Source organism: Myotis brandtii, unplaced genomic scaffold, assembly GCF_000412655.1.
Source record: "Myotis brandtii unplaced genomic scaffold, ASM41265v1 scaffold123, whole genome shotgun sequence".
Taxonomy (NCBI): Eukaryota; Metazoa; Chordata; class Mammalia; order Chiroptera; family Vespertilionidae; genus Myotis; species Myotis brandtii.
Genome location: NW_005354291.1, coordinates 8089680 through 8114871, shown reverse-complemented (window position 1 = coordinate 8114871; position 25192 = coordinate 8089680). Strand labels below are relative to the sequence as shown.

General features: G+C 39.1%; 1 protein-coding gene across 4 annotated transcripts in view; it reads right to left on the bottom strand.

The window, feature by feature from the left end:
* The window catches only part of LAMA2 (laminin, alpha 2), a 476871-nt gene that overhangs the window by 224857 nt on the left and 226822 nt on the right, over positions 1-25192 (bottom strand). The window lies entirely within an intron of this gene.

Genomic DNA, 25192 nt, shown 5'->3' with positions numbered 1-25192 from the left:
AACACGGCCCCTCCTGTCAGTTTCCGAGTCTATAGCTTGAGCTTTACAATTTCCAAACAGAAAAGGATCTTTGTCAAAATGGGGAGATGTCTAGCCATCCCAGGGGGTCACTCACTTTCTGTGGGTCTAAATGCTTTCAACAAAGACATCACTCTGCTTGACGGGCACTTTACATAGACTATAAGCTAAGGTGAGACATTCTGTTGGTCAAAGAAAAATAAAAGAGTAGCATCAAATTTTATAGTATGATAAAATTTCTTCAAAACTCCCAAAGAAAATACATCTTCCTGTGTAACATCAAATATGCTTAGTTTGAATGAATGTCATCCCTTTTCATAAAACAAACTACTTTTCTTCCAATATGCCTGCTAAGCCCCATACAGTGTACGCTTGAAGTTTACATCTTCTGACATTGACAGTAACCTTGGAAGCTCAAAAGTTTTCAACATTATAGATTTATGTCCCAATATCCTCCCCAAACTCAATCCCTAGCTCCTACTAGGTATTTTATCAATTTAGAAAATTCTAGAGAGCTCAGTCCTCTTTGAAATATATAAAGTGTCCTTTTTTTCCCCTGCCTTTCTGGACTCCTCGCATGGAGAAAATATCTGGCTGATTTTGAACAAGCGTGCTGTGTGGTATTGCGGATGCTTATCCTAAAGAACCAAAAACCTTTTACATAGATTCACCCCTCATTACTCACAATAATGCCAAGTGCTCTAGTCCAGGCAGATATTTATTGTTTTATATGTGAGGAGACATTAGAGGAAGGCTATTTCTCAGTGGCGCTGGGGACTAAAAGTTTTCTGAATTTTAGTTCCTTACAGAGCTCCGTGTAATGAGCTCTTAGAAGACATTGCAGAGCTTCAATTTAAAAACTTTGCTTCATCAGCCACAGTGAGCTCTGTGGGATTCCCCGCAGAACAACTTTGAGAGGAACCAGGTTCCTCCTCCTCCATCCAGTGCATCACCGGAAGGGCTTTGTGATCAGGCTCTGCCCTGAGAGGCCACAGAGAGCCCAGGCTGCAGAGCTGGGCCTCTGCTCGTCGGCATGGAGGAGACAGCGGAATACAAATCATCAGCTTTGCTTTATGAATAACTTTATTTACAGTGCTGGAGTGGAATTTTTTAAAAGGACTACAGCATTTGCATTGACTCTGTCACTCAAGCTCCAATGTTGATTCCTTATAAATGATCTTGCTTTCCTATCATGTGGATCAATAATAATATAAAGCATGAACTAAGGGTAAGATTAATTCAATCTAGTCTCCTGAGGACTTAGAATAATAATAGTAATAAGAATTAAAAATTGCCTTTTCACTCATATTTCATAAAGCATTCCCCCCAATTCTTTTATGCATCTTTGATGCTCATACTGGAAGCAGTTTTTGTATCATCTAACAATTTTCATGATTGAATTCATTCTTCTTCCACCTAAATTACTAGAATGGGGAAAACAGACAATTTTTTGAAAGATGCACACCACTCCCAGACTTTTTTTCTCAAGCCACAAGTATGCATTTCTATATTAGAATCATTATCTTTTTTATTCACCTTAGAGGTAAATATTTATGTTCACCTCTATGTAACTATTTAGTCAAATACTTATTTAAGTAATTAAAAAAATAATTGCTTAAGATATCATCCTGAAATTTAGAGGTTGTATCCCTAGAAATAATTACTTACTCTCTGTTAAATTCCTTTGCCTCTATTTTCCCTTTAACTCCATAATTTCTTCATAGGCAATAAAAGCAAGCATTTTGGGGGGTGTTTTTTTCAGCTAATATGTCTTCCCCAATGAGTATACATCATTGTATGAAATCCTTTGTAACAAGTCAGTTATAAGACAATACCTCTTTTCTGAGGGATAGTGATTTTTTTTTGGTGGGGGTGGGGGAGAGACAAACAACTTTGAGAATATTCAGTGTCAACTGTCCCTTTGTATAGCTCTGGATGAAGAATCCTCTGTCTCTCCTTCTCCATCCACCTCGGACTCCATCTCCCAAATGCCACCTTTGCTGGCCTCCATGTCCTTGCCTCCCCCTCTAGGTATTGCCTGTGGTTATGTATTAGTTTCACTGTCAAACTCTGTGATATGGGGTATTACACTCATTTTCTTCATTCCCACCCATTCACCTTTTCTTATTTTATCTACTGCAACCTGTCTTTCACGCCTAGTACTCCATTAAAATGCTCATTGAAAGGTCATTTATTAACTCTATCTAGCAACCACTAATGGGCCTTTCGTTCAGTTTTATTCTTAATCTTTATGTGACATGTTCTTAAGATTCCTGGCTCCTTTGTCTTCTACTGCATTAAACTATCTTGAGACTCCTTCCTCACCCTGATTATACCCCCATTTCATTTATAAATACATTTTCTTTCTTATTCTATATTCATTGTACAGATGTCTCCAAGACTCTTGCTTCCTTTTAGCTATCCTTTCTTATTGACTTTTTTATTCCTCTCATCGATTAAACTATATCTACACCTGGTTCCTCAATCTACTATATGTTCCATCTTTTGCTGTGTCCCTATATTAGTTTGCTTATTCTTCCATAACAAGTACCAGAGACTGGTGGCTTAAATAATAGAAATCAGAGATCAAGGTATCAGCAGAGTAGGTTTCTTTTGAGGCCTCTCACATTGGCATAGAAATGGCAGTCTTGACCCTGTGTCCTCAAATGCTCTTCCTCTGTATTTGCCTGTGTGGTAATTTCCCCTTCTTATAAGGACACCAGAATGTTGAATTAGGACCCTCCTAATTACCTCACTTTAATGTAATTACCTCTTTAAAGAACCTTTCTCCAAATGCTGTCACTTTCTGAGATTCTGGGGGTTAGGACTTCAACATATAAATTTATGGATAGATACAATTCAGCCTTTAACAGTTCTATATTGAGTGATTGTTCAATAATGTCTCAAACACTCAGCGTACTCAAAGCTAATCTCATTATCTGGATCTTCCTAGGAAACAAACTTGATTATTTTCCCCAACTTCCATGATCTGATCAAGCCAATTGCTTTATTTCTCTATTTCGAATTGGAAACCATAGGTGCAATACAATATTATCTTCACTTTGTTATTTATATCAGATTACTTCCTCAATCCTATTCTCTTGAAATGCTTCTTATCGAACTTTCTATTTCCTTTTGCCACATCACATTTACTAGGCCCCCATCAAGCTTTGGACTCAATTCTCTGACTTTAGTCTTCTTGTTGAGGAATGTTTTATTATTATTACTTCTGTTTTTATACTTCCCTAATGAAGAACCTCCAGTAGCCTGGGATCTATAATATAATTCAACTTCCTGTGCAGTGTAAATACCCTCTATGACCTATACAGCCCCTTGTTCACAACAGTGAACTCACCAAGGCACTGTGGGATACTGTAAATGTTCAAAGGAAATACAGCAGAACTCTATCTGTTAGACACCACACAAACAACTAGTCAAGTTAGTTCCTAATTTTAACATTAGATAATGCTATATTCCTTTTAAGAATGTTCTTAGAATTTTGAGCTGTTTTTTTATAATGGAATGATAATAAACTAATTATCATTCCCATAGCAGTCCTATTATTCAATATATTTTTATTTTTTCAGAGAGAAAGGAAAGAGAGAGAGATAGAAACATCAATAATGAGAGATAATCATTGATCAGCTGCCTCCTGCACGCCCCCTACTGGGGATCGAGCTGGCAAGCCAGGAATGTGCCCTTGACCCGAATCGAAATCGGGACCCTTCAGTCCACAGACTGGTGCTCTATCCACTAAACCAAACCAGCTAGAGCTAGCATTTTGACTATTTAAATGCTATTCTTTGCCCAGCTGATGTCCCACTGGTCAGAAAATGAGGGAGAAAAAAAGGTTTTCTAGTAATATAGTAATATTCCCAAAGTCTACTGAGGCGTCAGTGGCAACCATAACAGATAAGAGAGCTACGTTTGGTAGAGCTCTGTATAAACCAACTTAGCCATTAACATTGAAGAAGTCTAACAATATAGCACATGACAGTAGTGTATGTGCAGTATATATAACTTTAATTTCCCACAACTTTGGACTTTGTAGACTCAATTTATTAATATTATCAGTGAGACTTTCAAATTCCTCCCTTTGGGGGACAACATTGATTACTGTAGTTTTACAGAGCACTGCATGCACAGCCAATAGAACATTTCATTTTCTCCTGCTATTTTGAAACTAAACTGTCGTCATTCTACTGGCTAGAGAAATATGGTCTTCCCCAAGTAAAAGTAAGTGGAATTCCAGGTCCCTTTAAGGCAATCCTTACATTTACTGGATAGATTAGACTATATTTACCAGAGATGAAAGTTGTATTCCTTTTCAATACAAAGAGAAAGTGCATTTAATGAGAATAGTTCATTCTAAAGGGTCCCCAAGGACCAAGCCTTCTACGTTTCTCCTTACATCAAGCAAAATTCTTTTCAGAGGGATTCATATATCAAATTGAGAAGACACTGCAGGGAAAGTAGCAGCACCCATTCATTCCTGCAGATGGTTCAGAGCTAAGCCGTTCACTATCCCAATCCTCAATTTACTCCATTAAGAAAAGAGCAATGCAAGTAGCTGTTTCCCATGAGTACCTGTTTAATTCTACCTTCAGGGGAAAGAAACAGCTTGTTTGCACGTAACATTATAGTTACTGTGCAATATATCACCTAATGTCACACGTAATAATGTAGTGTGCATGTGGCACATTGCATTAAAGATTCAATGAGGCAGAAAAGTTTTCCCTCATGATTGGAAAAGGCAAAAGGTAATTCATAAAACCAAGCTTTATAAAAGTACTTAGAATTAGGCTACTTGTGCTCTAGCCTCTCTCTTTTTTTCCTGCCAATCTCAAGAAACATGAATTGAAGGGGAAAGATGAGTGATCGATGGAGGACAATATATCTGGGGGGGAAATCCTTTTTTATAAAAAAAAAGCCTGGAATATTTGGTTCTCTGATGTCAGGACATCATCACTCTTACTGCACTAAATGGGGTATAAAACCTCATATTTGCTTTTGCTTACCAGAGTAAATATTTCAGGGGGAATATACTAAAATCAAATGAGAAAAAGGCTACGTAATATTGAGCCAGATAAATGAAACGTATCTGTCGATTTCAATTTAGTATCACAAACAGAGCAAGTGATTCCCTTCTTTAGATTCCAAAGCCCCAGAGCCTTAAACTCTGAAAAGATGCTCCTCCCACATAAGTGTTTATTAATGCATCTATTCATGGAGCTCTCTTTTAACATAGAAACAGCATTCCATTTCAGGTCATGCTTTCCTATACATTTATAACACTGAAATAAGAGCACGTTTCTCTTCTTTCAAAGCTTGATAACTATTTGAATAGAACAGATGCAAGGAGATGTTGAATTAGTGAATAGGCAGAATTTACATGGGAGGTCTTAAAGTTCTATCACTTTTAATGCATAGAAAATGGACTGGGAGTTGTAGGTGTCAAACAGGCAATGCATTCTAGAAATGTTGATTTGGAAGGTGAGAGATTCCTTATAGTACAGGGATATAAAGAAAATTTTGAAGAACTCAACTGCTTGCCTGCCTTCATTTCTCCCTTTCTTCTTTTTTTCCTCTCTGCCTGCTTTTCCTGTTTTCTTTCCTTCCTTTTACTCACTTTTTTTTCTTCCTCTATTTCCTCCTACTTCTTTTCTTTCTTTTTGGTATTCTAAGTAGAGTTTTGACAGTATTTACTTTGCAATAACAACAATGTCCTTTTCACAATGCAAATATTAGAACTAAGTTGAGGAAAGGGCTATCTTTGGGATTTTTTCCCCTTTAGATTTGGCCACGTCTAATCTGACACGGTTATATTTCATTCTTTTGTATTTTGTATCATCTGAATTTCCTAAGTATCCAAAGTAGTGATGAAAATTATGAATGTGACGGGGCCAAGGCCAGAGTTTTGTGGCAGCCAGTCTTTCAGTGTAACACTAACTGACCAATCAGTGTCCTTGCAGCCTGGTCCTCCTGCTGATGAAATTTCTCAACCTTATTTATTCTTCCTAACTTTCACCATGACTTTTCAAATCCTCACAACCGACCTTCTAGCCAATATTTATGTGTAATGATTCTTACTGAAAGTGCCAAGAGATACCCTTTACAGTGTTTTGATTGGCAGAACGAAAACAAAAGTCATTGTGAGAGACATATCTAGGGGAATTGAGAAATCAACATGAGTTACCAATATACATTTTTGTTTAAATCAATTACTTATTCTCTTGAATCACACCAACCTAAAACTTCAGCATAAGTTTTCTATCTCCAATTATACTCTCCCCATGGTCAGTTATGGTTCAAAGCAAATGGAATTACAAGGGTTTGATCAGATAAGAATGTTTCCGGCCCTGACCAGTTTGGCTCAGTGGAGGGAGCGTCGGCCTGCGGACTGAGGGGTCCCGGGTTCCATCCTGGTCAAGGGTGTGTGCCTTGGTTGCGGGCACATCCCCAGTGGGGGGTGTGCAGGAGGCAGCTGATTGATGTTTCTCTCTCATCGATGCTTCTAGCTCTCTATCCTTTCCCTTCCTCTCTGTAAAAAATTCAATGGAATACATTTTTTTAAAAATTATTTTTTAAAAAAAGAATGTTTCCGGTTGCAACAGAAAATCAGACAATGAGAACTTCTCACCAATAAGTGGTCCAGAGGTAGACAGATTAAATTTTAAGATACAACAAAAGAAATTTTTTTCCTATTTCATGTATTTTTTACAAACACTAAGATCCTTCTGGGGCACTTAAGTATATAAACACCCCATGAATAGATTTGCTAAAAAGAAGATGATAAAGTGCTTAAAAGTACAACATCCCATACAATAAGTTAGTATTTAGTGTATTGTTGTGGGTCTTCTGACTTAGAGAACTGTGTGCTACTCTGTGACTTGCATGATCAAGTATTGAGTTGAAATAGTACAGTCGCACTCAGCCAGTGTGGCTCAATAGTTGAGTGTTGACCTATGAACCAGGAAGTCACGGTTCAATTCCTGGTCAGGGTATATGCCTGGTTGCAGGCTCAATCCCCAGTAGGGGGCATACAGGAGGCAGCCGATGAATGATTGTCTCTCATCATTGATTCTATTTCTTCCTCCCTCTCCCTTCCTCTCTCTGAAATCAATTAAAAATAACATAAAAAAAAACCCCACACAGTACAATCTCAACAGATGTGAGTAAATGGTAGCAGCCAAATTCTCAGAACTGCTATTTGTTATCAAGCCCAGACTCAAAAACAGGGTCCTTGCAACAGCTGTTTCTCTTCTGTTTACTAACTTATGTTTAGATAGAACATTCCATTACTACTTTTGCTGAGGGTTGTATTGATTTATGTGCAAATATTCAGCACAAATAACACATGTATACTTAATTAAACAATGATCTAATCAAATCATAAATTATGATTTTATATATGCATATGTTTCTTATCGACCAGAGCTTAAAATTGTTTAAGTTCTCTGCCAAAAATAAAAGAAAACTGCATGTTCATGATATGTCATATTGATGATTAAAATAACAGGACACATTTTAATCCAAGTTCCATTAAGTTAAAGAGAAACAGACTTAACTATTTTCTCATTAATGACAAGTGAATAAAAACAAAATATATTATCCTTGTGGGAAATTTATGAGGACACTGTAAAAAGAGATACCAGCATTGTTATTTTCTATTTGAATGAGAATTTTAACTAACCTTTCTCTTACTGCTTAATTATTTTGCCTTAGAAAGATATTCATTACTTGGGGTAGAATGCAGCTAGGGTATAGCCTTTCCTTCTCTTACTGCAAAAAGTAGGAAAAAGAGTGTGAAAGGCAGAGTTCTCTTCTTGCCCGGAGGCAATTCTCAATGTTTATACCCGTAAGGATACTGAATATGACTGGAAGAGCTGTATGTTTAAATGAGTCAGTTAATTTCAGTTTTCATTATTTAAATAAAGGATAGTTTGAAATAGCAGTCAACTATTTTCCACAAAAGCAGCAGCCAGAACACCAAACTTGGGATACCATTTTGATTTGATGCTAATGGACCTGCCACTATTCCTTTTTTTCTCTCCTCTCATTCATGAACTCTGCATGTGATTCTTGATTACAGCAATGGAAGCTCGTTGTGCATTTCAGAAGAAAAAATTCCCAAACGTACAATAGAAACTAAGTCTCACCCCAGAAGAGAATCAACAGGCCAATTAATAATTGCATAATGAACAGATAAAGAGTTGTGTTTGTTTTCTGACATGTCTATTAATACAGAAATCACATATAAAACCCACAAAAGATGAAGCTCATACCTGAAGACTTTCTAGACCTGAATTTGGATTGTGTTTCTGCCTTTAAATGATTTATGTTTTTCAGAGTCTGAGTTAATTTTCACTAAAATGAACTGAATTGCACTGAGGATGAAATGAGAAAATACACATAAAATTCCTCACCTAGTACCTAACTCATAGGATATCTACACTAATAAAAGAGAAACATGGTAATTAGCGTACGACCGCTACCCTTCCCATTGGCTAATCAGCATATCCTTATGCAAATTAACGGTCAGCCAAGATGGCGGCCAGCAGCCATGCACTAAAGCGAGCAGGGAGGCTTGCTTGATCCAGTGACGGCTATATAGTAAAAGGGTAATATGCCTCCCGGCACCGGGATCAGCGGAGCAGCGAGGCTCCTGGCACCGGGATCAGCATGACAGGGGGCAGCACCCTTCTCTTACTGCAAAAAGTAGGAAAAAGAGTGTGAAAAGCAGAGTTCTACCCTGATCGCCCTTCGGCTCTGTGTGTGACAAGGGGTGGGGCCACAACCTCCCTATCCGCCCTGCTCTGTTCATGACAGGGGAAGGCGCCCCAACCCCCTGATTGGCCCTGCTCTGTGGGTGACAGGGGACGGAGCCCCAACCCCCCTGATGGGCCCTGCTCTGTGGGTGACAGGGGACGGAGCCCCAACCCCCCTGATGGGCCCTGCTCTGTGGGTGACAGGGGACGGAGCCCCAACCCCCCTGATGGGCCCTGCTCTGTGGGTGACAGGGGACGGAGCCCCAACCCCCCTGATGGGCCCTGCTCTGTGGGTGACAGGGGACGGAGCCCCAACCCCCCTGATGGGCCCTGCTCTGTGGGTGACAGGGGACGGAGCCCCAACCCCCCTGATGGGCCCTGCTCTGTGGGTGACAGGGGACGGAGCCCCAACCCCCCTGATGGGCCCTGCTCTGTGGGTGACAGGGGACGGAGCCCCAACCCCCCTGATGGGCCCTGCTCTGTGGGTGACAGGGGACGGAGCCCCAACCCCCCTGATGGGCCCTGCTCTGTGGGTGACAGGGGACGGAGCCCCAACCCCCCTGATGGGCCCTGCTCTGTGGGTGACAGGGGACGGAGCCCCAACCCCCCTGATGGGCCCTGCTCTGTGGGTGACAGGGGACGGAGCCCCAACCCCCCTGATGGGCCCTGCTCTGTGGGTGACAGGGGACGGAGCCCCAACCCCCCTGATGGGCCCTGCTCTGTGGGTGACAGGGGACGGAGCCCCAACCCCCCTGATGGGCCCTGCTCTGTGGGTGACAGGGGACGGAGCCCCAACCCCCCTGATGGGCCCTGCTCTGTGGGTGACAGGGGACGGAGCCCCAACCCCCCTGATGGGCCCTGCTCTGTGGGTGACAGGGGACGGAGCCCCAACCCCCCTGATGGGCCCTGCTCTGTGGGTGACAGGGGACGGAGCCCCAACCCCCCTGATGGGCCCTGCTCTGTGGGTGACAGGGGACGGAGCCCCAACCCCCCTGATGGGCCCTGCTCTGTGGGTGACAGGGGACGGAGCCCCAACCCCCCTGATGGGCCCTGCTCTGTGGGTGACAGGGGACGGAGCCCCAACCCCCCTGATGGGCCCTGCTCTGTGGGTGACAGGGGGTGGCGCTGCAACCTCCCCATCGACCCTGCCTTGAGTGTGACAGGGGGAGATGCCCCAACCCCCCTATCGGCCCTACCCTGAGAGTGACTGAGGGTGGCATCGCACCCTCCCGATCCGCCCTGCTCTGTGCATGAAGGGGCGGCGCCCCAACTCCCCAATCGGCCCTGCTCTGAGCCTGACCAGGGGCTGCACTTAGGGATTGGGCCTGCCCTCTGCCACCCGGGAGCAGGCCTAAGCCAGCAGGTCGTTATCTCCCGAGGGGTCCCAGACTGCGAGAGAGCACAGGCCGGGCGGGGGGCCCCTCCCCCCCCGAGTGCACAAAATTTTGTGCACCAGGCCTCTAGTCTATAATAATAAAAGCATAATATACAAATGGACTGAACGACCGAAGAATGGAATGACCATCCAGACGACCTTCTGGACGAAGCCGGGGCTGTGAGGGCCAAGGCAGCCGGGGCTGCAAGGGCCAAGCTTACTCTTTCATGAATTTCATGCATCGGGCCTCTAGTATTCAATAAATGTGGTACATTATACTGTTTTAATAAGGATCATTTGCAAACTTAAAATATCATACATGCTTCACACAAAACTAATCATAATGATATTTATTTCAAAATTCTAAATGCAGTTTAAAGTCTTAAGAGTTTCTGGAAGAGATCACAGTGGTGGAAAAATGCACATCTTATTCGTGTTTCAATGCTTCCCTGTGGTACTTTTCACAAGCATCTTACAAATAAATAGTACATGCTGCATAAACATCTGCTGAGTGTTAATCAAATTCAACACTATGTATTATTTCAATGAATTATAGATGAAGAAGGCATAAAAACCTGGGGCAAATTTGTCCCACCCCTATGAAATACTTTGTGGTTTTATTAAAATGGGTCTTGATTGGCTTTTTCTGTTCTTACTTTAAAAACAGCCCAAAGGAGGTATGTCTAGTTGAGCTTTTCAGTTATTTGAATTTACTATAGGAAATTACTGTACTGCTGACTGGCAAATCACAAATTTGTTTGTTTGAAATTAAGAAACCTTTAGCATTTGGAAATTTAGCTCTGCAGTTAAAAGATAAACTCAATTTCTAAGTCATTTAGACATTTGTACACATAAAGCAACTATATATCATTACTTTTTTGCCAGTTTCTATATGCTAGAATAATTGCGTTAATTCCAGCACCCACTAATACATATTTTATGACATAAGTACATTTTCAATATGTTCTATTGGCAAATGACATACTCTCTATATTAAGAGGACACCTAGCACACAGATGAAAGAAAACAATGGTCCCATTGTGATCAGAACATGACACTACCATTTAAGAGAATAGTTGACAAAATAGAGTTCATCCATAGAGATGTGACCAGATTGTTGACGGCTGTAAAAGCTGAGCAAGAGGTTTTGGGAAGAACATGGAAATATTTAACTTTAAAAAGAGAAGAGTTAGGGAAAACATATTGTTTTCTTCAAGCACCTGAAAGCCTATCTCTCTATATATAAAAGCCTAAGCGACTGTTACGACTGGTTGATCAAACGACCGGTCAACCAAACGACCGGTTGACTAGTCTGACTAGTCGCTATGAAGTGCACTGACCATCAGGGGGCAGATGCTCAACGCAGGAGCTGCCCCCTGGTGGTCAGTGCGTTCCCACAGCCAACCTCCTGAAGCTGGCCAACCTCCCATGGTCCCTCCCCCAGCCGCTGGCCGGCATCTATTGGCCCTAATTGCCGGCCTGGCCAAGGGACCCTCACCCATGCACGAATTCATACACTGAGCCTCTAAACATAGAGACTAGGAAGAAAACTTGCTCTGTTTGTGGGACAAAAATAGAACCTATATATATGGAAGTGGGAGAGGGGATACCTTTTGATCCTGTGTAAGAATTAACTTCTAATATCTATGAACTAGAGGCCCGATGCATGGATTCATGCACTGGTGGGGTCCCTCAGCCTGGCCTGCGCCCTCTCGCAATCTGTGACCCCTCAGGGGATGTCAGACTGCCAGTTTCAGCCCAATGAACTGCAGGAAGATGCAGTTCAAACCCAGAGAGATTAACCCCCAGGCCCTGCGGGGATTGGGCCAAAATTGGCAATCTGACATCCCCCAAGGGATATGGTAGTGCAGGAAGTGGCAGGTGGCCAGGGAGGAGCCCACACCATGACTCTCCCACTCATCCCGGCCCCACTGCACCTGCCACCACTCAGTAGTGCTGCTGTGGAGGCGGGAAAGGCTCCTGCTGCTGGAGCTGTGCTCGCCAGCCTGAGCCCTGCATCTGGCGCCCATCGGTCAGCTGAGCAGCATTCCCACTGTGAGAGCACACTGACCATCGGGGCCAGCTTCTGAGATGAGCATCTGCCCCCTAGTGGTCAGTGCATATCATAGCGACTGGTCGACTGGTCGTTCGGTCATTCGGTCACTTAGGCTTTTGTATATATGGATGTTGACAATGGAATGAGCTATCTCATAGATGCCCTATATCCCTGAACATATATGACTAGATGTCCATCTGTCTGAGATGATGGAGAAGGAAGGCTTACATCTGCTGGGAGGATGGACTAGATCTGATATCACTGGGCAATTCCAATTCCATAATGCTAAACTTTGCAGTGAATTTAGTAATAGTCAGTTAATTAAATATTAGGGTAACTCTTTGCAATGTCTATTATAGAGTACCAGAATAGTAATTAGCATTATACACACCTGCTCCCTGGTCTGTGATGTTAGAGATAAAGCATTTAGGACAGAACAACACAGTCATTAAGAGAAAACTATGTGTACAGACAAATTTAGAGAAACAGAATGGCAAAGTGGGAAAGAGTACAATTTCTAGAGCTAGATTCCTGGGAAGAAATAGCTCTGCCACTTATTAGCTGTAAGTAAATTACTGAATTTCTCTTTGTCTCAAGACTTCATCTGGAAAATGGAGATAATACAGCAGTAAATACTGCATAGGAGTCTTGTGAGAATTCAATGGAATAATCTAGAATAGTGTTTGACACTTTATAAATGTAAAATAAAGGTTAGCTGCTATCGTTAGACTTGTTATGCTTGCCATTATATAAAACAATCTTTAAAAATTTGTAACCACCCAGAGCAAGGTTCTCTGACTACCATATCATTGCAACAAGTCACTATATTCTGGATTTTTAAAGTTTGAAAACAAAAATATCTACCACTTTTTAAAGTAAGATGTAGATAATAGAAAAAAAAATATAATAGGTCTCAAAAATTAAGGGGATCCAAGTACTGAGCCATATATAATCAAGCTAACATTTGCATGAAACTTGAGACCTTCAATAGCACATTTCTGCATCATTTTATTTAACTTAAAAAAAATGCCAAAACCGGTTTGGCTCAGTGGATAGAGCGTCGGCCTGCGGACTGAAAGGTCCCAGGTTCGATTCCGGTCAAGGGCATGTACCTGGGTTGCAGGCACATCCCCAGTGGGAGATGTGCAGGAGGCAGCTGATCGGTGTTTCTCTCTCATCAATGTTTCTAACTCTCTATCTCTCTCCCTTCCTCTCTGTAAAAAATCAATAAAATATATTAAAAAAAATGTGTAGTGCAGGTTTATTATTATTTACTAGAGGCCCGTTTCACCAAGATTCGCGCAATAGGCCTTCCTTTCCCTGGCTGCCGGCACCGGTTTTCCTCCGGCACCTGGGACCCAGGACTTTGGTCTGGCCACAGCGGAGAAGCCAAGCCTCTTCAGTCTTCAGTCTTCAGTTGTCTTCAATCTTCACTCGGGCCAGAGCCTTCAGTTTTCGCTCCACGCCTGCATATGCAAATTAACCCACCATCTTTGTTGGGTTAATTTGTATACTCATCCTGATTGGCGGGTGGGCGTGGCAGAGTGACAACCAATTTACATATTTCTCTTTTATTAGTGTAGATTACTATATTGTATAGATGAAGAAATTGAGGTTTTTTTCCTCCTCTCTAGGTTGTGATGTCAGCTGCGGTTCAGGAAGATGCAGTTCAAACCCAGAGAGATTAACTCCCAGGTGCTGAACACAGTGCTGGCCTGGCTGGGGGTGGCCAGCCAGTGGCACTTCATGGGCATGCTGGGGATGGAGGAGGAGGCTCTGAGCTCTGGGCTCAGGCCTGCCTGCTGCTATTTTCACTCTTCAGGAAGAAACACATTAAAGAACTGAAGGGACAAGCAGTCAGTCCTAAAGTGTACTTCATGAAGCAGACCACTGGAAACTCCTGCGGTATCATCAGACTTATACGTGCAGTGGCCAATATTTGTGATTTAAGTGCTAAAAAAATGACCCTGGGAAGCAATCAGAAAAAAGAAAATGCTTTAAAAATATATTTAGAGGGACCTAGTAACTAAAACTAGGGTAGCCACCTAACATAATGTATAATCTAGGGGAGTTCTTATAAGTCTTCGATATAGTAGATTTGTGTATTTGTAACTTTTCCCACACATGGCTATCATTTTCTTACTCTAACATGTTACAGTTTTCCAATAGATGAAAGTGGAGCACCTTGAGGAAGAGCTATCCTAGATAATAAAAGCGTAATATGCAAATCGACCGAACAGTGGACCGACGGGTCTATGATGTGCACTGACCACCAGGGGTCAGATGCTCAACACATGAGCTGCCCCTGGCATGTAGGCCCCAGACCAGCCAAGCTGGGTGCCAGTGGGGGCCCCCCAATTACCCCGCCAGTCGCCCTGCAGATTGGCCCTGATCACTGGCCAGGCCTAGGGACCCTACCCATGCATGATTTTTGTGCATCGGGCCTCTAGTACAATATAATAAAAGCCTAATATTCTAATTGTCTGTTCATCCGTTCTACCAATCAAAGCGTAATATGCTGATGATATACTAAGGCTGCTCAACTGCTTGCTATGATGTGCACTGACCACCAGTGGGCAGATACTCCGACTGCTAGGTTGCTGGGGTCCGGCTGATCGGGACTGAGCAAGACAGGCAGGACACACCCTGGAGCCCTCCCGCGGTCTCTCCCTGGCTGGCCAACCTCCTGGGTCCCTCCTGGCCCCAATAGTGCACCGGTCGGGTCCCTCGGCCTGGCCTGTGCCCTACAGCCGGTTTTGGCCCGATCCCGCAGGCCAGGCCGAAGGACCCCACTGGTGCACAAATTCATGCACCAGGCCTTTAGTATATATATAAATAAAGAGAGAGGGGGCTTTTTGGAAGAGTGATGCAGAGAAAATACAAAGAAAAGGGAATCAGGAGAGTGAGTGTTAGGCAGCCCTGCTCAAACTAGACATGTAATTTTACAAATGTTTCTCTTTTAAGAACAAAATTAAAACCAAGTGTAGAATATGGAAGTGAGAGCTGACATGATGGCTCCATTTGCACGTTTCACACAAATATGACTGTGAACTAATATAAACCTCAGTGAGCTTTAAAGGCATCATCTCCACTGTAAACATTTCAATGATTTTCCTGCTTATTTTATTGTTATTTTGAGATACAAAGCTATATTTATTAACACATTTTGAAAACTATACATATGTACATATTTATTGTTTGACAACTTTATTGTTTGACATCTTTAGTTCTAAGATTCCCTCAGTTAAATTGCAATAGAAATGTGAAAAACATCAGAATATAAAACTTAAATTAAGTATTCAAGATTTCTTGCCCTAGCCAGTTTGGCTCTGTCAATGGAGCATCGGCCCATGGACTAAAGGGTCCTGGGTTCAATTCTGGTCAAGGGCATGTACCTCCGTTGCAGGCTCGGTCCCAGCTTGCGGTCGAGGTGCATGCAGGAGGCAACCAATTGGTGTCTCTCTCACATCAATGTTTCTCTCTCTCTCTTTTTCCCTCTTTCTTTCTTCTACTCTCTCTAAAAATCAATTGAAAAGTATCATTGGGTGAAGATTTAAAAAAAACACCAAGATCTCTTGTTTCACTAGGGGAACTCTTCAAAATGCAGAAATTATTGCATTTCAGTAAATACATCACACAGTGTTTCAGATATGTCTTCACTTCATTTATTTTATCTTTAATAGGCAAATCATTAGACTAAAATAGCCTCACCAGAATCTACAAATTTCATCAAATACATATTAGAAGTAGGTCCGAATACAGCCTCCCTAGCTCAACAAACACACACAAAACCAGGAGTAAAACAAAACAAAACAAAAGCTATGGTCAAAGTTTCAAAATAAAACTGAACATTTTTTATAAACTATATGAGTAAGTATTTTATTTTTCTACTAAGTTCCCCAATTCCCCAAAACCACAGGCACCCTTTCATAAGAAAGGGAGTACAAACAGTATTCTTTCTATTTTCTAAGAAAACAGAGTTCCTGCCATACAAAGACGGACCGACCCTCAGGACACTCCAAAGTTCCTGCTAAGAGTTCAAAGTGGTACATAAAAGCGTCCTATCAATCACAACATGAAACGCACACATTCTCACACTCTCACGGGGGAGCAATATTTATGTAGCTTTGGAGACTTATTTTCTTTTTAAAAAAATATTTTTATTGACTTCAGAGAGGTAGGGAGAGGGAGAGAGAGAAACATCAATGATGTGAGAGAACCATTGATCGGCTGCCTCCTGAACGCCTCACACTGGGGATTGAGCCGGCACCCGGGCATGTGCCCTGACCGGGAATCGAACCATGACCTCCTGGTTCATAGGTCAATGCTCAACCACTGAGCCATGCTGGCCCAGCAAGACTTGTTTTCCTCATGCACTTTCACATCAGCCCAGCACCTGTACACTTCTTGGGGAGGGGCAGCCTTCATGCATTCTATAAACTTTAACATATTGTATTGAATTTTGGAGTAGGTACTTTTATATACTATTTCTTTCTCTTTTTTTTGTATTTCATTGCATTTATGAATAAGAATAGATAGCATATATACATAAAACCAACACTTGGGGGTAGCTGTTTACCTTCTGAGGTTATTTCTTTAAAGTTTTAAGATTTTGGTGGTTTTTTTTTTTCTTCTCAAACGTAACTAAACATCCCTCCCACACAGACCAGCTGTTTCTTCCTTAAAAGAAGGCAAGTAATTTAACATCATAAATACCAAATTGCATCTCAAGGTCACAGTCAAAAGCTCTTATGTTTCACTAATTTTCAAGGCACCTTGTCAGCCTTTCTCACTGAGCTACCATTCAGATGCTCATATGTGGAAATGCATGGGAGGTGTCATCAGTTGAAACACAAGTCTACCCCCCGCTACTGGTGACTAATATAAAATATTTCCAACTAAACATGCAGTACCTCATATACTTTGTAAATGGCAACAGAAAAACGTCATAGGATTTCTGGTCCATTTAACGCTACTGCTCCTTCCACACAGAAGTCAACAAATGGGGTAGGAAGAATCTTTAACCACAGGAGCCAAAAAGAAGATGAATGCAACTTTCCTTACCTGGGTATCTAATAACATGGGATATACCTGTTACAGGTGGTCTGTTGACCATATGTACTAACAAGAGGCATACAAAAGAAAGAGCAGCAAATTCCTAAGGGTTCCAGAAAATGTGAAAACCATGCTTATGAAAAGTTTATTTAATCCAGTGGGGTAGAGAAGACACAACTCCAGTAAACGTATCATTTAAATTAATATATATATATATCATATATCCTCTTGAAGTTAGTATACACCTGAACACTGAGACATAAAAATATTGACCTTTATTTCTCTTCTGAACCAAATCATTTATGTCAGTCATGTAATTCTTGGAAGTGATAGATTTAATTTGAAAATATTAGATATTTCTTAGAAATTCACTAAAAGTGGATAATAAAGAAAGCTTACATGTACCACCATCTGATCTTTAATATTCCTTTCTTTAATGGTTAATAAGAAGTTTGATAATAGGAACATCCTTCCATCATTTCAGAGTCTACAGCAATATTTCTCAAAGTAATCATGAATGAAGTTGAAAACCTTATTGATTTCATTTATTTCCTCACCTATCAAAGAACCATAGACATTTTTTTTAGCCTCAAAGCACTTATATTTATCATTAAGAAAACGTGGGACCAGAGAATACATACTATCTGCCCAAGGCCAAATTGCAAACAATGGCAGAGATCCTGGGTCCTGGTGTTCAGTCCTAGGTCTCTACATGTGACCATTTGCTTAGGGAAACATGATTTACTCCATTATGTCCTAAAAATTTTTAAATGTGATTTACAACGGCTGAAAATCCCATTGAGTGTAGCTGTCTCTTTGTCCACTCTCTAGAATCCGGGTGAGTTTCTGACTGCTTTGACCAATGCAATCTTGTGTGCAACTTCTGAGGTAACGTCATAAAAAAGCCATCGAGCTTTCTGCCTTGTTTCCTGGGCACATATTCTATTGAAGCTCTGAGCTTCCATGAAGCAAGTCTCCCTAACCTGTGGTCACCATGCTTTGAGGAAACCCAAGCTACATATATTGGTCAGGCATGGGGTGCTGGATGTCTGTCTCAGGTGAGTCCAGCCCCTGAGTTATAGCACTCCAGGCTCCAGATATGTATGTGGAGAAGCCTCCAGACTTTGAATTCACCCAAAACAATTCAAATATTCCTGGTTGAAACCCAAGATATTGTGGAGCAATGACTACCCATCCCTGAAATACCTTATCCCAATTCCTTATTTAAAAAATTTGTTGGTGGATGGAAAGTTGTTTTACACTACTGATTTTGAAGTGGTTTGTCACTTAGCAAAGATAAGTAAAAAACTCTTTGATCCTTTTTTTCTCCCATATGGGTTCAGTACACTAGCTAATTTGATCAGTTCAGCAACTGCCTGTCAAAAGCTATGTTGTTTTATAGATTTACTTTTCTTACCTTAAATGATCTTTATTTGAGCATAACATTGTTTCATCTTTTCATTTTTTTTTTTTATGAGAACACAATACAGTGGCTTTGTGCTATTGCTTTTTCTGGACAATTACATTTTAAAATTTTATTCATTCATTCATTACTAAATATTTTTTGAATATATAATCCATGTTTTAAAAGTGGATAGATTTGAAAGATACAGAGATAAAGAGAATTTAAAAATTGCTCTCCAGAGGACTGGGGGGAGGGGGAGTTGGTCATTTGTCATAAAGTGTGCGATAACTATTATGTGTCATATTTTTTCTAGATTCTTAACTATTAGATTACTTTCTCCCCTTTTTCTTTTCCTCCTTTTCTCATTTATAATGAAAACATTTAGGACGTTAGATTTACTCCTGAATACTGCTGTCGCCTCACCTCAGAGTTTTGCTTTATGATACTTCATTTTTTATATACTACAGTTGTAACTTTAATTTCTCTTTGCCATAACAGTTATTATATAGCACACTCTTAAGTTTTTAAGTAGTTTATTTATTTATTATTTAAAACTTATACTTGACTACAACATGGTCAGAGAACAAAAACTAAACATTTTCTGGTTTTAGAATTTATATATGGTATGTGTATGTAATGAGTGTATTTGTGTTGTTTGTCGTGAGACTAGTTTTTTAAATATTGCATTGGGATAGGTCCTGCTTATCACTATGAAATAAAGAGGGTTTTTAAGTATTATTTTTCATGTTTAAATCTTCAGTAAGATGTATTTGGTAGATGTTTACATTATCTTTCCTTACCTTTCAAAGACTGTTTCATATATTAAAGTCTACCATTACTGTAACTATTTGCTTGCAGATAGACATAAAAGTAGCAAGGAATATGCAGTGAGTATTCCTCAAACACAAGAAGAAATTCATGATATATTGGCATAGGTTTTAATTATAATAAAGACGGACTGGGGAGAACTAGTGGTATGAATCGTTTCATAGCTATCAGGCAGAATTTAGAACATTTCTAATTAGCAACTAATTCTAAGAAAATATACTAATAAGAAAAGTTTGCCTCCCAATTTAATCATGTAATTTAACATAATAAATTATGAATCAAATAATTAAACAACATAAAATAAGCAAGGAATTTCACTATTCAAAAAAGTGATCAAATCATATATTTTAAATACATTAAAAGTTCAAAAATAAGAGTAAAAAGAAAATCCAGGAAAAGTGTTCTTTATGCCAGGTAATTTGCATAATACATTTTTAACAAATTAATGCCATAATAGACATTTTTAGAGCTACACTATATTTAACTAATGAGAACTGAAGAAATGTTAATGTGTATCATAATCATCAGGCAAGCACATTCATCATTTTGTTAACTTTCTCTAATATCTTAATTTATATACCTGACATTCAAGAAAATTTGACCATTTTTCTGAACCAAATAAAATTCTGATGTAATTTTAGTTATTAGTAGGTAATTCAATAAGCATATTTTTACATATGGCTTGGTGTTAAGCTTGCCTTTATGCAAAACAAATGGAAATCTAAAGATACAGCAAAGAGAATAACATATTTCTACTTTTGGTGTAATTTACAAAAATGTAAATATCTTTTTTTTATATAGCATTAGAAAGAAAAGCTTGTAGCTTCACTAATAGATGGGAAAGGGAGGGTAAAGCAAAGCTTATTCTTTTGTGAAGGTGCTGACTATGCTCAGAAAGAGCACCAAAGGGTCTCTGAATCTTGTTAAAGCTCATTGGCTCCTTACCATGACTTGATAAAAGTAAAAAAAAAAAAAAAAAATTCAAAAATCAAAAATCCAAACCACTGGGTACCTTAGTGGCATAAAAACTGGGAAAATACCATTCCTTTTTTTTTTTTTTACAAACTCTATTCACCTAAATACCTAATGTTTATTTTGTTCTAGTTCAGGTGGTTCTAGGCTTCCCAGCCCCTGGAATTTCCTTGCTTGTCATTCATGCTAACATGAGCATTCAAGTATACAACATGCTCAGATGAGTCAATAAGTTCTTATGAAGGTTAGAATTATGAAATCACCTTTTTAACACTTCAGAGTTTTGTTTAAGATTTTACTTCCAGCTCTTTTAAATCATACATTTGTCTAAAAGCAACTACAGTAATAACTTAATTTAGTGCATTTCATTCACTCAAATACACAGGCCACAACTTGTAGTAGGCTACTGAGATGAACACAGTTGAATTCAGACATCCTTTTCTTTCCTATACAGTTTCATAAAGACACACAATCGATGATTAATTTTATGGCCCCTAGTATATAACTGAGGTGGTATAACATCGAATATTTAAAACACATTCCATGTAATTGAATTTTAGAAATAGCATAAAAGAACATACACAATTAAGAATGAGCATATTAACATTGACTTACATCAAAATGGCTTAAATTAAAAAATGCTGTTTGATTTTGTAGATGTTCATAAATTTATCCCCCCAAATAAACATTTTGTTACTTTAATAAAATTTACTCATTCAATTTAAAACATATTAATGTTAATGAATTTCTTGTTATAAAATAGCCCCAATATAACATGTGAATGGAGAAGAAATTCCATCATTACATTCTTTTTTCAACTTACCTCTCATTTTTGTTATACTTTGAACATCCTGACTCTGTTCTAAGTGAAAAGCGCAAAAAAATTCAGCAAAACTAGGGGCTTCTACATAGTAAGAAACAGCTAGATGGGTATTTTGGGGGGTTTTCATTTTATATGTGTGGCATTATGCATACTTCATTTTAAATGGCTGAATATTTGGACATTGATTACTTCCGGCCTTTATAATAATAAATATAGCCTTTTGACAAAATACACATAATCCCAGCCCTCACAAACCTATGGATAGAAATGAAGTCCTACTGACATCAGTATCCAATAAGGATCATTCTTAAGCCGCTTTACATTCCCAAAGCAAATCTGTTCTGGTCCCTATCAAGGTATTTTTTCATTCATCGGCTGCCGGTGTTCTGAGTGGGAAACCCAACTTCATGCAAAACTGCCCTCACCCCTCAGGATATAAACCTGCTCTTGGTCAGATGTGGGTAAAATGGCCTTTCCTCCATCCTGTGTCACAATTTGTCTCACATTTTTTTAATAAAAACATCTCCCTTGCTTGCCATCCTCCTTCTTTTTGCCATGTATACTAACATATTTACAGGTTCTGGGGATTAGAACATGGACATATTTAAAGGGGTTACCACATATATCCATCAGTATAAATAAATTACTCAGGGGTCACCAGCTACCAGCTCTGCAAACAGACCCAGAATTCTAATTTGGAATCAGTTGCTGTAATAATAATTTTATAATAATAAAAATAGAACATTTTTGGAGAGGGGGGGTATAGAGAAGGTAAAAGGAGTTTGCATATATGGATTTTTTCCCCTAAAATACAGGATGGCTGCAGTTTTCAGACAGTGATAGAAATTAGCAGATTAAATCATCACACCCAGAAAAGGAAGGCTTGCATTCCATATGCTGACAGGTTTCTGACAGAACGGTAGCCCTAGCAGACACAGCTATAATAAGAGCATAGATGTTCTCTATCTAGCCAATGCCATTCTGCTGAGTTCCAAGCAGGAAGAAGCTCAGATTTCCTTAGAATATAAATCATGTCAAAAGTAATAGTTAAGCTCCAAAATAAATTAAGGGAAACTTAAAGTGACTTTTCTAAGCCTAGCACATATAGACACAAATTAGGACCATCTTGTACATATGCTGAATGGTGATAATATTCTGCCAAACCAGAAAATGCCTTCTTTAAATAGATAGCTATATTTTTCAGGTTAGTGAGCTTTGAGGAAAGAACATTGCATAATGCAGTTTCAATCAAGAGGACCTTAGTGACAACTATTATTTCTATATCATTTTTTTCCAATGAAGTTTAGAATTCCATCTATATTGTGTTGATATAGCAATGGTAACTACATAGAAGTAGAGGCCATCTATTCATGTATAAGTAGATGTCACTAAAATCTAATGACATGCTACTTCAAGAACTGAATTTTTTTTTAAGTGGTTGAATCATTTTATGTATAAAATGTACTAACCAATATTTTGGAGAGCATATGTTCCACTGGCTTGCTTTTTTGCTAAAAAAAAGTCTAAACTCTCTATTTTAACCATAAATGTAAAAGTAAAGGAGAAGAAAGTTCATGGGCAGTTTGAGGAACTAAAGGACAAAGGAACAAAGTGTTTATGTCTGGGGAAAAAAAGGTAGATGCTACCATGCTTCCTTAGCAGCCTAAAACTCTTCAATGTCAACACATAGGGATGGAAAGTAAACAACTGTACTGTATGTAATATTGCAAAAACATTCCTTCATTCTCCAAGTAATAAGCACATTTTTATACTGTTTTCTATATAACTAGAAGCCCAGTACGTGAAATCACACGGCCCCACCCACCCATGTGTGCCCCACCCACCACACTCGCAGCCCCACCCACCAGCACTGGTCTTTGGTTCTTACGGCGTTAGGGCCACGGGCTTTTTATATGTATAGTAGGCATGATAATACTTACTTCAGAGCACTATAGAAAGACCAAACCAGATAATGCAGATAAAACAATCAGCACTGTGCCAGGTATAGGTGAGAATACCTAAGACATTCCAGGTATACATATGGATACTAAATACATTTCAGTTAATGTTGTTGTGAATGTATTTGAGAAATAAGACAACTTTTAAATGATTCATAAAACATCTTTTGTGTCCAGTAAAGTATAATTTCAAATTATTAAACTTTTTCTTCCTTGGCATATTTTGTATGGAAATAACAAATAGGTGATTGGCTTGGGTTTTGTATTTGTGTAAGTAGGTTAATAATTCTGTTTTCTACTTCCAAAGTACAGAAAAGAGTACTTTTAGTTGATAGACTAACATTAATTTGAGCCACAAAATGATCGAAACTTTTTGAACAATTGCTTTTAAAATTGTTTCTGTGTAATAAAAGTTGCTTTTGCAAGACAATTAATTTCTCACTCATTGGCCCATTTTGTGTCAGGTTTGATGTCATTACTTGCACTTTGTTTTGTGGCTGGGGAGAAGCTCTTACATAGAGAAATGTTAAGCATTAGTGTTTTCTTGTTCTTTGCTTATACATGATTGTTAATTCTATCTTCACTGTAGTTCTTTAAAGGGATATATTAAATTCATGTGTTTATTTGGTGAGTCTTCATTGCTTGAAAAGAACTAGGTGATGTAACTCGTAAATCAACTTAGCTAAGCAAAATTAATGTACTTTTCATCAATTTATGAACAAGTGATGTTATAAATCCAGCCACCTTGCAAATGCTATTTTTTCCCTTAGAATGTCTTAAGCCTGGTACCCACTTTATTCTTATTTTTTAGATTAAATAAAATATGTATAAAGAAGTCCTAATGTTCCTCCTACAGACACTTCTAAAGAGCACATACTTCCTTGGTTCTTGAAGACTATAGACTTAAGTGCCGTTTTTGACATCCATGATTTAGAACATTATTAGTTGAACTCAAACTCATGCAAACTAGCAAATTACTAGAAATTCTTAATGGAATAATTGGCAAATCTCTACTATACTTTTATCACTAGCACTGTTAAGTTATATATGTTTGAGGCCTTACATATAAATATCTAACATATTTAATAAAAATGATTACAGTTTTAGATATATATATATATACAAATTTAAGCATCTGCAAGTGAAAATATTATCTTTCTATATTACATTATTTAACATAAAACATAGAAAAACACTAAAATATTTTAGAAGTATAAATTCATATTTTCTCAAATTTAAATGCTTTTTATATTTGGAACAACATAATTCTATCATTTATTTTACCTATGACTAGATGACAATTTTATAATGGCCAAGATCTTTTCATTATAATCTATTTTCAGAAAGTACCAAATTATAACAGGTATTTAATAAATGTTACCAAAAATGAGAAAATGATTAATTTAACTTAGAGCCTATTGCTGTTTTATGTTTTAGAGGTAGTTCACATCTAATTATTACCCACCCCCCAAGAATTTTAACCACTAAATATGCTCTATCCAGTTTTTTTAAAAGGCTTTATCATTTGTACCAGTATGTTGAATGTATATCAAACATTTTAAACCTTGATTTATACAACCCAATTGGATGCACTAAATATGGTTGAATAGCTAAGTTTAAGGCAGCATGGAGGGGGAGCTCACCACAAGATGAATAAAATACTCTTCCTCCCATAACAAAGTTTAGTCGTGAGGAGGAAAAACACTGTGCATGAATGAATAATTTTCACAATAAAATAAGACATTTCCATTGAATGTCATATTACAGCTATTATAAGAGTACTAGAGGCCCGGTGCACAAAAATTTGTGCACTTGGGGGGAGGCGGGGTCCCTCAGCCAAGCCTGTGCCCTCTCACAGTCTGGGACCCCTCAGGAGATAACGACCTGCTGGCTTAGGCCTGCTCCTGGGTGGCAGAGGGCAGGCCCAATCCCTA